The sequence below is a fragment of the Humulus lupulus genome, chromosome 1 (genome assembly GCF_963169125.1).
Source record: "Humulus lupulus chromosome 1, drHumLupu1.1, whole genome shotgun sequence".
Lineage (NCBI taxonomy): Eukaryota > Viridiplantae > Streptophyta > Magnoliopsida > Rosales > Cannabaceae > Humulus > Humulus lupulus.
In genome coordinates this window covers 39,699,284-39,705,924 of record NC_084793.1, presented here as the reverse complement: position 1 = coordinate 39,705,924, position 6,641 = coordinate 39,699,284, and the positions used below count along the sequence as shown (strand labels likewise).

Genomic DNA, 6,641 nt, shown 5'->3' with positions numbered 1-6,641 from the left:
ATGCATGTGAGTCCGTATTTCTAATTACAGGGGTGTGATGGTAATTTGGCCCGTTGAGGGTAAATTGTTTATTTGTACGCATGTTGGTGATATATCTTGAGACCACATTATGATGTGGGTTTGTTCAAGCCACTTGTCATGAGACGATCAAGGAATGTTAATTATCGGTTTGGTCATAACAGGCTTAAGCTCGGGGCTCGGGGTGAGTCTCGGGGTGTTTTAATGATTAGAGTGTTACCGGGCATTAAAGGGTAATGGGACGTGAATTATTGGAGTTTGAGAATATTGAGATTAACGGGAATTGAGAAGCGTTAATTATGATTAACGGTGTAGGTGGAAAGTGCCAAAATTACCCTTGAGTTGGTTTTAGAAGCCTTAAGTGACCTAGGGGCATTTAGGTCATTTGGCTAGGATATATGTGAGGTTTGGATGGTTGTAGAAACAGAACCAAAAATAGAGTAAGAGCTTCTCCTTCCCGTACGTTCTTATCCCTCATTTTCTTCTTTGGAGTTTTGAGCTCAAAGGGTGGAATTAAACTAGGAGATCAAGGAGCTAAAGTTGTAGACTTAGTTCAGCCATTGAATAGGGTTTGGTTTCGAATTTGAGGTGAGTTTTATCCATCAATTTTCTGGTTATACTCTGTTTTCGTTTTAAGTTTTCAGCTCTAGACTTTGGTGTGGAAAGTTGGAATCAAGGGGAGTTTTTGTGGTGTTTTACTTGGGTTATGATGGGGGAGAGTTTTGGGTGATGTTTGGAGGTTTAAATGGGTGTTTGGAAGAGGTTTTGAGTTGGGTTGAAGGGCTGGTTTGAGAGGGAAAATGCAGGGGAGTTTGCTAGTGCGTTGCTGAATTCTAGGCTATTTTGCATATTGAGCCGCGGCATGGCATAGGTGCGCCGCGGCCCAAGGTGCCTGTTAGGGTTAGGCCGCCTCTGTTTGGAGGCGCGCCGCGGCGCAGCTGTGAGGGGCCGCAAACCTTAAGGAATTTTTGGCCAAAATGGAGTTTCTAGCATGGGGATTCAAGCCTAAGGCCTCGGGGTTGAACCTACTACCCGGTTGAGTAGTGTTTGAGGTCCCGGAGGTTAGGTTTTGGTTTGGGAACCTTTTATTATTCATTTTATTGATGGAATCCCATAATTGGTTATGACCAGGTAGCCGCTAAAGGACCAAAAGGTTGATCGTTCTCAGGGTTGTTCTTTTATTCATTCTAGCTCGAACCAGAGGTAAGAAAACTGCACCCCAAGTGTGACATGCATGGATATTCATGAGGCATGTTGGTTGTGTAACTATGGACTTGGATTGGATATAGAATGTTTAGCATATGTTGCTCACTTGTGCATGGTACTGACTCATTAGTCAGATTTGGCAAAGGTGCTAGTATCAATTGTGAAGCTGTGACTTATTAGTCAGGTTCGGCAGTGGTACTGGGCACTGGTCACGTTGAGCTGGCTCATTAGTTAGGACGGCCTTAGCGTGTTAACGCAAGCCAACAAGGATTAGATCTAATCGACCATTAGCATTAAATGACTCAAAGAGCATTAATGCCAGATCGACCCCGAGGGTCGATGATCGAAATAAGCGCTTGGAGGCTAGTGGCTTACCTAGCAGCCACTCTCCCACTTGAAACAGTGACATGCTTGACAGTCACTCAATATGGTTTACCAGAACCTGTTGAAGGCTAGTGGCTTACCTAACAGCCACTCTTCCATTTGAATTAGTGACATGCTAGTCAGTCACTCAATATGGTTTATCAGGACCTCATGTGATGTTTACTCACTTGCTTGAAAGCTTTATGCTAAGTGTGGTTATAATGATAATCATTTGATAATTTTTATGAAAAGTGTTAGGTTTTCTTGCTGGGCTTTGGCTCATGGGTGCTATGTGGTGCAGGTAAAGGAAAAGAAAAGCTCACCTAGCCCTGAGTGGAGAGCTTAGGTGGTGATGTGTACATATGCGGCCGCTTGACCACCAAGACCAAGGAGTTCTCAGAGGAACTAGGGGGTTTACCCTATTTTTGCCGCTTAGGTCGGCGGGATTGTAACTTTAAAACAGTAGTGACCATTTTGTACTGAGAACAGCTTGTAAATGTTTTGATTAGCTCTGCAGAGCAGTTTGTAATGAAAATCTCCATTTCCTTTTTATTGGTTTTATGCCTTAACCTGTTAATTACACTTAGAGCACGTTTTTGACCAAAGGACTCGGGTAGCGGGTCAAATTTCCGGTCCACCGTTCACCGTAACTGTTCTGGGGTAGCCAGGGCGTTACAACCTGCCCCCAGGCCTGACGAGGATATGTATTACAATCCTGAAAGGTATGTTCCAATAGTGGACCTTGAAAATCTCCAACTGCGCAAATAGTTGGTAGAAGCAACGAAACACAATGAAGAGTTAGCCAGACTAGCTGTTGGCGCCTAGGGGACGTCCCCGTGGGAGCACGACCGCAGACTTCTTAGGCACAACTTGAACTGGACTAACCCATTGACTATCAGAAATAGGGTAAATGATACCTACGTCTAACAATTTTATGACCTCTTCTCTAACTACTTCTTTCATATTTGGATTTAGCCTTCTTTGACATTCCCGAGAGGTTTTAGCATTCTCTTCTAGATGGATTCTATGCATACATATGGATGGGCTAATTCCTTTAATGTCTCCAATGCTCCAACCTATGGCTTCTTTATGTTTTCTAAGGACATCTAACAATTTATCTTCTTGTTCTTTATCTAAAGCAGATGCTATGATAACAGGTAAGGTTTCAGATTCTCCTAGAAAATCATATTTTAAATTTTATGGTAAAGGTTTAAGGTCTAACTTTGGAGACTCAGAAATTGATTGAACATGATCTAAGGGTGAAAAAGGTTCAACTTTGGTTTCATGTAAGGGTATAGGCTCTACCAAAGCATTCACATCATCATTAGAGTCATCCACATGCAAGTTCATACCAAAGTATTTTTCACAAAAGTCAAGTAAGTCATTTCCATCATCTTCACATATACTATCTATCATGTTAACTTCATGCACTTCTTCACACTCAACAGATTTAACCACATTAAATACATTCAATTCAACAGTCATATTTCCAAAAGATAATTTCAAAACACCATTACGACAATTTATGATTGCATTAGATGTAGCTAAGAATGGTCTACCTAAAATGATAGGAATTTGAGCATGCATATTTTCCACAGGTTGAGTATCAAGAACAATGAAGTCAACAGGAAAATAAAATTTATCAACTTTTATCAAAACATCCTCTATAATGCCTCTAGGAATTTTCACAGAACGATCGACTAATTGAAGAGTTATAGAGGTAGGTTTTAGCTCACCAAGACCAAGTTGCTTATAAACAGAATAAGGCAATAAATTCACACTAGCACCCAAATCAAGTAAAGCTTTGTTAATAAAATGATCACCAATAATGCATGAAATTGTGGGACACCCAGGATCTTTATATTTAACAAGACTCTTATATTGAATAATGGAACTAGCTTGTTCAGTTAAAAACGCCTTTTTAGGAACATTAGTGTTTCTTTTAACAGTACAAAGATCCTTTAAAAATTTGGAGTAGGCAGGAATTTGTTTAATGGAATCTAAGAAAGGGATGTTGATACTAACTTGTTTAAAAACTTCTAAGATGTCATTATATTGGCCGCCTTTTTTAATTGGAAGCAATCTTTGTGGGAATGGGGCTTTTGGAATGAAAGGATGGATTGGAATTTCTTTGTTTGATGAGTCATTGAGATTAGAACTAGAAGGCTGACTCTTTTATTTTTCTTTTTCGTTTTCAACCTCGGGTATGTAATCGGGTTTGACAATGTTCTTTCCAGACCTAAGAGTTTAAATTGATTTGACTTCTCCATTATGACTAGACTTTCCTATCTCATATTGACCTTTTGGATTAGGGGTAGGTTGACTAGGGAATGTTCCTTTTTCTCTATCAGCTAAAGCAGTGGCGAGTTGTCCTACTTGTGTCTCGAGTTTGGTAATAGATTGAGATTGATTTTGTAGGATTTGTTGGGTGGATTGCATAAATTGTTGTAAAGTATCTTCTAAGGAAGGTTTTCTTTGTTGCGGATATGGTTGATTTTGTGGGGCATGAGCTTGGTTTTGTGTGTTGTATTGGTGCCCTTGATTCATTTGGGGTTGGTTTTGTCTCCATGAAAAGTTCTGATGGTTTCTCCAATTTGGATTGTAGGTGGATGAAAATGGGCTATCATTTGGTTTCCCATAAGAATGAAGAGCATTGGCCTCCTCAGAAAAGGCTTCTTGGTAGGAAGGACAGGATTGGGCATTATGGCACGAACTAGAACATATAGAACAGACATCTTTTCTTGGTTGTATTGGAGAGTTTATAGTTTGGCTTATGGCTAAAGCTTCTACTTTTCTCGCTAATTTATCTAAAGATGTTCTTAAGTCTACTTCTTCTTTTACTTCATACCTTCCTCCTCTTTTTGGTGAATTAGTTGACCTAGACCTAGGATCAAAATAATTCCATTGTTGTGAATTGACAGATAAATCTTCAAGGGCGTCCCACGCCTCTTGTCCTTGAAATTTTAAAAATTTTCTAGTATGCATAGATTGAATCATTTGACGATTAGAGGGAGTCAAACCATCATAAAAATATTTTACAAGTCCCCATTTTTCAAAACCATGATGAGGACATTTTAATAATAAATCTTTAAATCTTTCCCAACATTCATAAAACTCTTCATTATCTTTTTGAAAAAATTCGGAGATTTCTCTCCTTAGATTATCAGTTTTAGACATAGGAAAAAATTTCAGTAAGAATTTATTATAAAGTTGATCCCATGTAGTTATAGACCCCGTGGGAAGGGAATTTAACCAAGCTTTTGATTTGTCTTTTAATGAAAAAGGGAACAATCTTAGTTTGACCGACTCATCAGAAAAATTTTGAAATTTAAATGTTGAGCAAATTTCTAAGAAATCTTTGACATGCATGTAAGGATCCTCTCTATCTAACCCATAAAAAGATGGCAACAATTGAATGATTGCTGGTTTAAGCTCAAAATGAGTAGCAGAAGTTGTAGGTAAAACAATGCATGAAGGAGCATTAGATGAAATAGGTGCAAAATATTCAAGCAAAGTTTTTTCAGGCACAACATTTTCATCAACAATATTAGCAATAGGTTCCATGATGCTCAAATTTTTACTAACACTTTTAATTTCAAACAAAGATAAACGTCTTTTTACTAATCGTTTTTTAGAGTTACGTTCCCAATGATGCATACAATTTTCACAAACAAGGCAACAAGGATAATCTCAAACAAGCAATTTTCTGATGTGGAAGATCAGTTAAAACCGCAACCACAGAGCATACTTAGAATTTTTAGAGATTTCACAACAATAATTCTTATGGTTTACTTGTCCCCAGACCTATTTGATTCCACTTACTCGCGCACTACTAACAACTCCCTGAGGTTAATTAGTAGAGGCGGATTGGGAATTTTGTTCAAATTTCCTTTAAGCAAAAATTGCTTATGGTGAAAGGACAAGATTTAGGTTTCTCTTTTTTTTTTTTCAAGTATTTTTCACAATGTTACACTAAAATATTATAGAAGACAAAGAAAAAATAAGGCAAAAAAAAAAAAAACTAAAATTTAGGCAAGAGTAGGGAGGCATAACATGCCATCAACCATAACAAAATTAAGGTAAAAACTAGGAGGCACAAGTGCCATCAACTAAAACATAAGATAGAAGACTAGGAGGCAAAATTGGCATCAACTAGCTAGGAGGCAAAATTGCCATCAACTAGTAATTTGCGGAAATTAAATAACATAAAAATTACAACAAAATAAATAAAGAAAATTACAAGAAATGTTAGGAGGCACAAGTGCCATCAACTAACAAAGATATAAAAGAAATAAAATTACAACAAAATTATAACAAAATTAGGAGGCACAAGTGCCATCGACTATAAAAATTAAAATGATAGATAGGACGCACAAGTGCCGTCACTAAAAAAATGCAATAAATATAAATAAATAAGTTTTTTTTTATGGGTGGTAGAACCGTCCCAAATTTTTCTTTTTATCTTTTTTTTAGTTTTTATAGATATATATTTTTTTTAAGTGCAAAAATTAAAATAACTAGTAGAAGAATTTACTAACCTTGAGATAATTTTCGTTTCTTTTCTCTTGCAACTCCCCGGCAACGGCGCCAAAAACTTGATGGACCCAAAACGGGTATGTTTTAAATATTTATACTCGCAAGCGCACGAATCGTATTTATAGAATAGTTTTCGTGTAAGCACGAGATCGAACCCAAATGAGTTGTCTAAAATAAAAAAGAAAACTATTTTAAATCAAAAGTAATAAATTCTAACCTAGCTCCAAAGATTGATGAGTTTTAATATTATGAACATAAAATAAAAGATTGAAAAATAAAGCTATTTAAGAGAATAAAAATAAAGCAATAATGAGTTGACAATAAGTGTTAAAAGAAAAGATTATTAAGATACTAGAATCCACAAAATGTAAGTTTAATAATATTTATTAGTATATTGATTCCCAAGTTTTAGTGATAGTTAAAATAATTTAAACTATCATTTTCCAAAAAGATTTATAATTTTAAGCACAAATTTCTTATAAAAAGATAGGATTTTTCTTCACTTTTCAAAATTATAA

At 36.6% G+C, this 6,641-nt stretch overlaps 1 non-coding gene across 1 annotated transcript; it reads left to right on the top strand.

The window, feature by feature from the left end:
* The first annotated feature begins 4,642 nt into the window (after positions 1-4,642).
* LOC133813487 (small nucleolar RNA R71) lies at positions 4,643-4,749 on the top strand. Its single transcript, XR_009884496.1, has one exon. It is a non-coding gene; the product is annotated as a small nucleolar RNA R71 (small nucleolar RNA).
* Positions 4,750-6,641: the final 1,892 nt, after the last annotated feature.